We start from the raw sequence: 12,416 nt of genomic DNA on the forward strand, positions 1-12,416 counted from the left end.
GGATTGAAACCCTCTCCCTCTTGTGCCGTGGCCACCCTCTCCCTCTCCTTGGTTCAGCCGCAAGCAAAGGGAAGAAAAGGAAAAGCCATTGGCGGCCCCCTCCTCTTCTCTTCCTCCTTCCAACGCAAGGAAAAGGGAGTAGGCTGCAGGGGCTTTGGTTCTTCATCCAGTTGCCTTCTTCTTCTTCCTCCTCTTAAGCGCAATCAAGGGTTGATTGATAGAGAGGAAATCAGCCATCAAAAGAAGTCTTTGCAAGGGAGCTAGCACCCCGGGAAGACAAGAAAGCTTTGATCGGTCCTTTGCTTCGTGTGGATACCCGTAGAGGCCGGACGTTTGAACGGCTTCAAACGAACCTTCATCCTAAAACCACGAACTTCAGTTTGCGGTGATCATCTACCCGCACAAGGTGAAGATCTGATCTTCTAATGTTTTAAAAAGTTTTTAATTCTTGCCTAACTACGAACGGTTCATGAAACAACGTTCATGAGATGAACGTCGATCCCGCTTATGTCGATTCCGCTGCCATCTGAATTTTTTTTGAAATATCAGCGGAATGGGCAGGTTCCCAACACCTTCTGGAACCAAGAAAGCTTATATGGCCAGGGATGCTTCTCTATAGGTAGAGTTACTTTGTAATAGCCTCTTGAGATGTGACATTCTCCTAGCTTTCCCTATTCATTACGACCTTGCAAACTTAGCCATAAGACTATTTCTGATAACAAGCGACTTATCAATATCTCTCTTCAATCCCCTTCATCTCCTACATTGTCAACTTCATCATAGGTTGGGCCCATATCGTCCTCATGTACATCAGATCCTTCATTACCTTCAACTAATAGCTATTATTTTGGAGGAAAAATTGACCTTTTATGCACTTATTTCATGTATGAGCTATCTTTCCATAACTGTAACAACGGAGATTTGAACCACTATCTTGAGTCTTTTTGGCCACCTCGGCATGGTAGGATATCAGGTCTTCCTCGACTAGGATTTCTTTAAACATCAACTCCATGCATCTCTTTTGATCTACTATCTTGTCCTCTAGATTGGAACATCCTTTGGTTTTGCTGCTTCTCTTCAATAATAGCATGATCATATGCCTCATGCACAATCCAAGTGCAGATTGAGGGTGTCTTGGATTGATTGGTGCAGCCCACCTATGTATATGGTCATCTATTGCTCCATCACCATAAACTTGTTTCTTGCAATGAACTGATAATGCGCTTCAATGTAATCACAATAGATCTGTTGCCATGTTGAAAATTCTAGAGGCGTTGGTACAAGTTTTGGATATAGTTGAAAGGTAGATGCTGTGTGGTTTGCCCCTCCACTCATGATCTTTTCTAGAATTGCTCCCACCAAGCTAAAGCTTGGTCTCTAAATTTTCAGGATACCAGCTTCACCTTCTTCTCTTCTAGGACACATCCTTGTATTCAATGATGCATGCGAAGGTGTTCAACCAATCGAGTATCTTTGTCACCCCATCCGAAAGGTCCCTAACGTATAACTCCTTCAAGGATTGGATTGTCAAATCAGATGGCTATGTAACGCGATCCTCAACATGATCATCAACATAATCATCTTCATAGTGTGGTCTAAAGAAGTTCGATCCTCGACAAAAGCCAAATACATGGTCGAGAGATCTACTCACCTTATCAATTCTTCTATCTCAATATCTTGGTATTCATTTCATCAATGTGGCTCTTCATGAACATCAGCCCTAGACTGATTCTAATTTTGGTTCTATCTCTATTTCTTCTTCCGACCACCAGCCATCTACTTATATCAAAGTTCGAGTACCATGAAGCAATGAGGCTTCAACACGAACAATGCACACAACAGTCGTAGTTATATAGAGAGAAGCACAATGAACAAGAAGAGAAAAGTGTAGGATAAACTTCACATAGTCTTTAATGGAAAAGTCATTGGCGAGAAGCTAATATTGCTGCGATCTTCATCTATGAATGCATTGGCTCCTACGAGGCTTGGTGTGGTCCAACTGATTGTACTTGCTAGGCATATTCTTCTCCACAACAGAATAGAAATTGGAAGGGAGATGGGAGCATTTGAAACTTTTATTCTAAAATCTGCGTAATGGTAGAACAACAAATATAAAAAAATAAATCAATAAAAAAATAGAAGATTTTAAAAATGAGGAAAGAAAATTATATACTTCTAACAAGATAATGGTAGCCTTGTATATTATAATACCTGTCCTCAAGTCTACATAATTAGTCATATCAATTTGTATAAAGATATGCACATTAGACAATCTGCCATTATGTTCAGAACCATGTTCTAGGAGGAGGTTATGGGTTCGAATTTTAGGAAGGTTGTATTTTAAGGATTTTAACTCATGATTTCTAGAAAATCTAAAGTTATGATACCATGATAACAATATGTCAGATTGCAAAAGCTTAAGCTAATAGCAGAAGGGTCACCAATGTAAATTAGACTTGATAAACAATATTATACAACTGACAACATTTTCTTAGCAATCCATATGCCCTTGTAAAAATCCAGTAACTCAATCATAAGGACTTCATAATCCACCAAGTGGTTAAACTAACAAGAAAAATCAGAACCACCAAAGAAAAGAACTAGATCAAAAGAATGAAACAAAACAACATTCATATAGTCCAATTTCATACATCATTGATACATCAAATCATTGAAAACACAACACAAAATGATTGATAAAACTAATATAAACTCTAGAGTTAATTAGGTCTACACCAAGGAGGGGGAGGAAAAAGAGAAAAGTAAAAGGTAATGGATAGATTTAGAAGCCTTGTCCATGTTGTTATCGATATCAATTGTCTAGTAGATAGTGCATCTAGAGCCCGAATAAAGCCTTCGTTCCCTTTTTATAGTAAAAGGGATACGCAATTGTAGAAATGACTATCTTTGATAGTTAGTAACAATGGTTCTCGATATGACTATCTTACTTTTAAGTGTCCAAATTACTACTAATAGGAGTTAATTGCAGAAATAACCTTTCTCGAAAACTTTGGCCAAAATGCTTTACATTCTTTTTGATAGTGTTGTCAAGAGTGCTGTATAGGTGCCTAGGTGGTCTACCTATGCACTTGTAAAGCATAGATTACTTACATAGCAGCAGAGTAGACTTATATTAGAAGAAAAAATAACTTTTTTTTGATTTGTACTTTCTTTCATTACCTTATTTTCACTATTATACTGAAATAATTTTTTATTTTACATAAATTGAAAGTGAAAATACATAACTTACAAGATGCTTTTACTTTGCTTATTCCTTTCCCTATTTCTTCTTACCTCGGAACCTCCTCCTTCGCATATGTATCACCAACTGGAGGCTCTTATGAAGCTTTCCAATACCTATTCTACTACTAGCAAGCCTTCAATATGCTGCCTAGTTGTTCAATGGCCCACTCTCATGTCATTCCTCTTGTTCTTGCTCTACTCATTAAAAAGATCATTTTCTTCTCTTGTCATGTTATTCCTCTTCTTCCCTTTTTATCCTTTTTTTTGTTCATTACCCTCACAAAAATAGCTTATTGTATTTCTAGCCTTCGAAAATTACTATTTGCATATGTATCTCTTAAAACATCATATTTTTGCATGAATACCTATGCGGTTATATTTTTAGTTGACGGTGTTGAGAAGTAATCATTTTAAGAATAAAATAATTTTATCACCCCTTACAATAATATTCTTGAGGAATATATAACAAATGTAGGGATGTTAACATAAAAGGATAATTATGCCAAATGATATTCGGAAGGGTTATTTATTAGAATTGTTAGCCAAACATCTAATAGGAGGGGCATCCATGCAAAACCAGGATGTTTGAGGGGTACGTATGTAAATAGTTACTTTCGGGGTGGATATTCAATAAGTTAGATTTGTAAATGTTTATGTGCAAAGAATCCTTATTTATATGCATGGTCGAACATGAATATTAACCATATTGTTTTTAAGGGCTTTTTGCATGGATACCCTTCTAAATATTAGATTTTGCGTGAATATCCTTTCAAAATTAATATTTGCATGTATACCCTTGTAAAACTCTGTTATTGTACAAATACCCCTAACATAACAGTTCTTTAACGGTGTTAAAAAAATAATATTTATATTAATTAAAAATAAAATTAAATTTTGAAATGACGTTATAATCCTTACACCACTCCAACCCCCCCCCCGGCGCGTCTTCCCCATCCCCTGCGAGCACCTCGCCTCCGCCGTCCCCCCCTCCCGCGAGCTCCCCCCGCCGTCCCCCCCGCGAGCTCCCCGCCCCCCGCGCGGCACGTCTTCCCCATCCCATGCGAGCTCCTCCCCCCGCGTCCCCCCCGCGCGGCGTGTATTCCCCACCCCCCGCGAGCTCCCCCCCCCGCCGTCCCCCCGCGAGCTCCCCGCCCCCCGCGCGGCACGTCTTCCCCATCCCACGCGAGCTCCCCCCCCTCGTCCCCCCCGCGCGGCGTGTCTTCCCCACCCCCCGCTAGCTCCCCCCCCCCCCCCCCCGCCGTTCTCCCCTCACCCCCCGACGTCCCCCCCCCCCGCGAGCTCCCCCCCGCCGTCCCCCCCGTGGGCTTCCCAACCACCGTGCCCGGCTTCCCCAACCCCCGCGGGCTTCCCCCCCACCGCTCGGCATCCCCACCCCACCCCCTGTGGGCTTCCCCCCCGCCCCCCGCGTATCAGGATCCTGATCGCGGGCGTTCGCGATGCAGCTCGCTCGCGATCTTCTTCCTATTCCTCCCAGTTCTGTAATCCAACCTATGATAAACAAAAATTCTTCTAACCGCAAAACTTATCTTTTGGTGCAATCTATCTTTCAAATCTTTCATATCTCTCCTATCTATTGATTATAAAAAAATATTTCAATATCATGTTACCCTCTCTTCCCTTTCATTGATTTATACTATTTTTCTTTTATTAATCTGAACCCAAAAAAAAATCATTACAAGTGTTAGAAGAACAATAATGATTATTGTAGCTGATTTTATTTCATTCCTATTTTTTACTGTGAACCTATATTGAAAATCTATTTTTTGGTTTCTAGCTGCATACCATATATTTTATTTGAGAATAAATCCTATTATATATTTTTGTTATATTCATGATAAAGAAACAGGCCTCTCGTCATAGAACCAAATGCATTTCCTAATAAATACAGGATTATAAAGGCTATCACATTAATAAATGTATCTCAATTCTTTTCATCTACTAAGTTTTTTTTGCATATATACCCTTCTAAATATAGAAAATTGTATGAATATCCTTGTAAAGTTACTATTTGCTTGTATACCCTTATAAAAATTTCTATTTGTACGCCTAACCATTAAGGGTATTTTAGTCAATTTAATTTGAAACCGCTAATTTTTTAACGGCATTAGATGACATGGGTATATATGCAAAAATAAGAATAAAAAAGGGTAGAACATCAAAACAAGTATTTTACGAGGGTATACATGCAAATATCAATTTTGGAAGGGTATTCACGCAAAATCCGATATTTAGAAGGGTATCCATGCAAAAAATCTTTATTTTTAAAACTTTACCTTTTGTTTTGAAAATAGGTTAGTAAAGTTCCCAGTTGACTAGGCTTCGGTTAGATGTCCTGACAACCTTTCTTTTCAAAGAGTTAGGCTAAAAATCTTAAATAGGAATCATGATGTAATCTTTTTTTCTTATGATTAAGACATGATAAGCTATATTTTTATGTAAACACCGAATCATGTACTAAGTATGTTTCCAAATTTTCAAACAATTGGGTAATTGAGGTTTATGGCAAACTCAATGAGAAAATGGTTCCTTTGTATCTCGGTCATGAGGACTTTAGAATTCACCAAGTGATTGCACTAAAAAGAAAATTAAAAGAAATACCAAAGAGGAACTAGATCAAAAGAAAGAAATTAGATAAACCTTCATTAGTCGTATTTTATACATCGGTAGCTTAAAAAATCACATAAAATGATTAATTAGACCAAAATAAATTTTGGAGCAGGTTGGACCTTATAGAGCGAGTAAAAAGAAAAACATACCTAGAAGAATTTTGCAACTGAGAAAATGGTTAAATTTAGCAATAACTACCTTTGGACAGTGGCTACTAATAGATTTCCATATGAATAATGTCCTTCTAAGTATTCAAACAAATAGTTATGGCAGTTAATTGCAAAAATAACATCTATTGAAAGTTATTTCGTACAAAACTTTCTTGCGGTGCTTATCCTAATAAGGATGACATATCATTTTTTGAATGACATAAAAAAATTAGGTTTACACTTTCTTTATTAATTTGCATTATTTGATGCACCCTATTTTGGCCTTGCCAATTAGATATATAGAAATTCAAAGTTACTAAATGAATCCTAATAACAGTTACAAAAAATTAATGAATTATAATATTTTAGTTTATAATTAATAATATTCCAAGTATATATCTACTAAAAATCTTATTTGATATGGTCGTGATATAAAGTAGAGCATGATTGCCATATGTCTCAATAAGTAGATTGCACTAAGGATAGACCCCTCTATAAAAAGGTCAACAGAGTCCAAGAAATGCAAGACAAGATGAGATTGGGAATAGAGATACTCACTGGTAGGTTTTTCTATATAGAGGTGGGAGATGAAGAAACTGTTAGTGGTTTGAAGAGAGAGATCGCAAAGAAAGAGGAATTTGAAGAAAGTAGGCTTTTGCTCATGCATAACAATGGTTGTCTGATGAAGGAAGATCAGCGCAGCCTTGTTGAATATGGTTGCTATGAAGAATGTATTCTTTATCTCAACTTTTTGCCGATTGATGGTTCTCCTAGGCCCACACCCTCTGAAGATTGTGTGACTATCGATTTTAAAGAATCTTAAAGGTATTCTACTTTTATTGACTTTTACATCATGTTTGAAAGGATCTTGTAAGAAGAGTCAATCTTTCAAATTTAATAATGTTATTTTAAGATTGAAACTTTGGTTTGAGTTAGAGCATACTACTAATTGATTTGGTATATTAGTTGTTAATTTCTTTGACTTTTGGTTTGATAAATATTTTTCCTGGATGTTCATATTTTTGAAGCCAATAGCATAGTTCTATTTTTCTAGTCCAATGGTACTAATAATATGCCACAATTATTGATTACAAGTGGCAAATATATGTAACTTTTTATAAATTCAATGTTTTTTTTTTTATGCCAAGTCTATTTTGTCCCTATTTTCTTTCATGCTCTTGCTCGTACTTTTTATGATGGAGACTTTGGAATTTAAGAAGGGGATGAAAGACAAGGGCCATCAATATTCAATGAGAGAGACTCAAAGTCTTGTGTAGGATAGAAAGAGGAGGTGAAGGCTACTAGTATCTACTTCCTAATATCTCCAATCCTTAGCACCTCCTCTTCTCAAATCCCATGTATTTCTTCTTTCATTTGAAATACTTATCTTCCTATCTCTCTCTCTTCTTGTCACATCTCCCTTCCTTATCTCTTTTGCTTAACAAGCACTTTCGCTAATTCCTCTTACATAATCAACACACCCCTTTTTGAAATCCCATGATCTTTCTCGTTCCTCCCTCCTCCGTTCCCATCTCTCACCCTTTCCTTTTTAATTTTTGTGGTTAAACATTTGAGTCCTCTATGAATGTTCTTTCCTATGTTCAATTTGTGATTCTATGAAGTTTTATTCTTTACTCCTTACTCCAGTAATTTTAAGGTATCAAAATTTTTCACTCTGATTCAACTTGTCTTCTACTTAAAATTTGCATTTCAATCTGTTTCTTTCCATATTATTGTGTTGTATAATCCTTAGCTATGATAGGTTGATACATAATGATAGATGGTGAATAGAGATCTATAATAGTGAGAGAGATACTAGTCCTAGGTTTCATTTTTTTTTAGTTACAACAGATTTAGAGGGCGAGTCTTGGTGTAATGGTATAAGATTACTCCATTATGACTTTAGGTTCCATAGGTTAAAAATACGGAAGCAACGCCTCTGCACACAAGGGTAAGGCTGTATATATCTAACCCTCTCCATACCTTATAGTGGGAGGATCCTCATGCATTGGGGTCCCCTTAATAATAACGGATAGTATTGGTTAACAAACCACCTATTTATCCTTTGTATAACTAAGGGACAAGATTTAATTGTACAATTAATTCTTTTTTTAAGTATCTATACTACTACAAATCTCAATTTTTTTATAGAAATTCATCTAGACAATTTATAAATATATTCTTTGTTTTGGCTTGTACATATCTTAGAATTTTCAACTAACTGCATTCAACATGCAACATTCTAGGTACAATGTAGAATAGCCTATCATAGCAATAATTCATATTTGTACTTAAGGATGCTTGGTATGTCATTTATGTATTTCTATAAAGTATATTCCAATACCTTCTTATTTTAAGTTATTTTTGATTGTGACACATTCATCAAAAAAGATGGGTTATAGACGAGTTGCTTGATTAGATTAGGTTATAACAATTAGTTTGGTAACTGAGTTTAATTTTTGAACTAGGTGTTCAATTTTGGAGTAGATTTTGATTTTATGGGGTAAAATTATCGTTTGAAAAATACAAATAAAAATTATTTTGTCGAATTGGATGTCTATTTTTTATCAATTAGTTAGGAATTAGTATATGTTAGAGTATAGTTTTTTGTAATATTTTATTTTATAGTAGGAAGGCAACAAATGAGAGTCTATACTTGGACATAATTTCTTCTTTCTTAGTCTAGAAGGCAACAATAGCATCTAAACAACAATAGTTTGTAGTGGCATGTAGTGTCATATCGAATCCTAAGTAAAGGACTTAAGATTTCTTTCATTATAAGTACTTGGCCATAACTGGCTATATTGAAGGTTGCATAGTCCCCTACCTATAGTTAATCATGGCCCGTACATGTATGCTCTAGAGCAGTTTAGAGGAGAATAGAGAGTGAGCTTTTCTCCAAACTATTATTTTTTAATAATTTCATCTATATAACAATAAAATCTAAATAGTCTTTCTCTAGTTTTTTTCATAGAGACTCCACAACTCCCTCTCCTTTTCAAGCATCCCTTAGCCCTAGCCTCATTGTTATTTTTTTTTTAGCCGAGAAGCCTCCTCTCCCTGTGCCCTTCTCTTTTCTTCCCCTCGCCCCTATTCTCTCCCCCCTTCCTCCTTTTTCTTTCTTACGTGTTGTCTTGGCAAACCTCGTGTCCATGGTAATAGTAGTTTCGCCATCATAAATATTTGGTGGTTTGAGGCAACATGTTCATGTTGAAAATATTTTTTTCTATCACACATATTACCATCTCATCTCTCTTTAGGCATGACTTGTGGCAATGGCTTAATGATTGGAGATTTCTCGTGGTCACCATTATTTGTGTAATGGCTAGATAATGACCTACTAACACAACCTATTAGATCAGCCCAATTAGAAGATTCTAAACCTCAACCTAAACCAACCCTATCCCTCTCTCTCTGTGTTTCTTTTGGTTCACACATTTGCCTACCGCTACTCATGGCCACTTTTCTCTCATAATTCTCTCTTCAATCTACCATTTCTCTTTTACACATAACCTCTTAACCAAGCCCTCTTCCTCTCTCTATCTCCCTTGTAATCTCTCTCTCATAACTCTCTTTCTCATCTCTCTTCCATTTCTTTCTCACAGATCTCACCTTGCTCTTTTTTATGAGTTCTTTCACAAGAATGCGGAACTAGAATATCACATATTGAGGAAATATAGGGAGAGGAGCCCCTGTTATGTGATAACCATTTTTAAAAGTTGGGCAATTGCTATTGAGGATAACTTATATATATGCTCATTTTGAAGCTAACTTTGGGACCCACATTTTTGTACTAAATCTTTATTGATTTGGTCAATATATGGGTTAAAATGGGCTGAAAATTTGGCATAAGTTCTACATTTAGCATGCTTTTGGAGACATAACTTGATGTATACATATCCATTTAGGATGAAAAATACCTATTTCAAGGTGACTTCGAGAATTTATGCTTTGGGCTTTGGCTAATTTGATCACTACAAGAGATCGAAAATATAACTAAGATCTCTTGGCAAGATTAATTTGTAGGATTGGACAATTCAATAGAAATATAGATTGTTGGGGTATGGTAATTTTAATTATATGGTGCTTGTGCAATGTTCAATAAGAAGTGTGAGTGTACTGTAGATAGAGTTGCAATCACTTTATTTTGCTATATATTTATGAGTATATGTGTAACAATCTAGACCCCATCCAAAAAGGCTAGACTTAAGATAGGATGGTAGCTGGCCAGATATTTTCGGATACCCAAACTATCCCGAATCCTAATAGGATCTATTTAGCAAAGCCCTATAGGATTTGGAAAGGGTTTGGGATTTAAAATTAAAACTTGTTAAGGTTCGGGCTATAGGATTTTAAATGGATTCAGATATAGATAAGGCAAATTTTGCAGGTACCCTACCCCTTGCCATTCCTACCTTAAGGTATTATTAAGTACCTAAGATCTATCCGATTCATATCTAATATAGGACTAAAGACACACCCACAAGGATCCTCAAAAACTCCCCCAGTTTAAGCCTTGGCATCTGCATCAGGATAAATGTTTAAATCTATTGCAAATCTAATTATAAGTACAACAAATCTAATTTACAAATTCCACAATTAGCTTGTAGTCAACCTAATAGACGCATGCTGCAGTGTTCTCTTATCCACATGGACCATTGGTCAGATCTACTCTGATACTATTTGTAACAATATAGGATCTTACTGAAAAATGCTCATCAAAAAGGTGTTATTTGGGTTGTTTGATATTGAATAAGTACCCAAGATTTACCTAGTAGATAATAAATATGAGACTAAACACATGCCCACATGAATCTTCACATACTTTCTTGTTTGAACCCTAGTATCTTGCCAAGCTCATGGTCCAAATCTGTTCAAATCTAATTACAAGTACCACAAATCTAATCACAAACACTTATGGTCAACCTAAAATGGACCCATGTTGCAGCTGTCTCCTAGTCTATATGGGTCATAGGCCGGATCTGCTATGATATAATTTGTAACAACTCAGTGTCTCATCTAAAAAAGCTAGTCGTAAGATGTTATTAAGTATCCATGATCTACGTAGTGCATAGCCAATAAGAGACCAAACACATGCCTACATGGATCCTTACAATATGAGTTCTCATTTATTTAATTAATTTTGTATTGGCATTATTATTTTTATATGTTGAGGTGTTGAGATATCTTTTGTTGTTTACAAGTATTTTTGAGGCAAGTTCTCTCTTTATGTACTCTTTAATCTATTGAAATTTTAGAATTGTATTTTTCCTATAAGACACTTTTTTGTGGAAGTTTTATTACATGTTTTATTGAAGTGGTTGCATTCTTCGTATTAGTGAGTGTATACATAATGTAGTTCACATGGCATGGGATCAATTATGTATAAAAGGGATTATAGAATAAAAACTTCATGAGTTTTTGATAGTGAGTTTTATTGATAGATTTAATTTTGTTATTATTATTGGGACTATTGTTATGAATTTTTGTGTGACATTTTTATAGTTGATTGATGCCTGTCATTAGGCAAATCATGACAACCGATTGAAGCCTATCATGGGGCAAATCATGATCCTATAACAGAAGATGCTTGTCATAGGGTGAATCATGACATTGGTTGCCTAATATCAGAAGAAAATGGACAACAAACTGAAAGTTAAATAAGTTATTTATCATGATGTATTATTTAAACATGTCCAAACTTGGAAATTGTAAATTATTTTAGCTATTGAGTTAGTGGTAATCTTCATATTGTATGCATAGCCATTATTTGTGTATTATCATACTTCTATACTTGTGATTCAATAAAACAAAATGTATATTGAATTGGTTTTTCTTTTTTTTTTTAATTGGTGAATTTCTCTTTAAATTGAAGTGTGTACAATTAAGAATTTATTCGTTGTTAAGCTTATAGCTTTCTTCTTTTCCAGATGAACGAATCAGTAAAACTTAGTTGTGTCTAGAATGCAGTTGGAGTATTATCAATCTTTCTTTCATTTGAGACCTTGTTGGTCAGAACCTTGTATTGTAGTTGTTCGACTGGTATTATATCATCATGTGGAACTATTATTTAATCCATACCAAATGTTGGTATCGTTATGCTTGTGTTAAATATTTTTTTTTATTACTTTAAGATTTGGATGCTCATAGACCTTAAGCTAGGTTATGTGCAGGAAGTTATTTAGATCCTTTCCATATATATCTTTGTCTAGCTGACATTGTATTTAGTTGATTGATAGATTAGGCTTGAGATACTTTACAGGGCTGAGCCTTGCGAGGTGTCTACCCTGTCGGCAGTATCATGTTAGGGCATGATAGATGGTGTTTAATCGTTGGAGGTAGTAAGGATGCCAGTTTTGACATGTTTTTGATTAGATTTTTAAATTTGACTGGTTC

The sequence above is a fragment of the Phoenix dactylifera genome, unplaced genomic scaffold (genome assembly GCF_009389715.1).
Source record: "Phoenix dactylifera cultivar Barhee BC4 unplaced genomic scaffold, palm_55x_up_171113_PBpolish2nd_filt_p 000742F, whole genome shotgun sequence".
Taxonomy (NCBI): domain Eukaryota; kingdom Viridiplantae; phylum Streptophyta; class Magnoliopsida; order Arecales; family Arecaceae; genus Phoenix; species Phoenix dactylifera.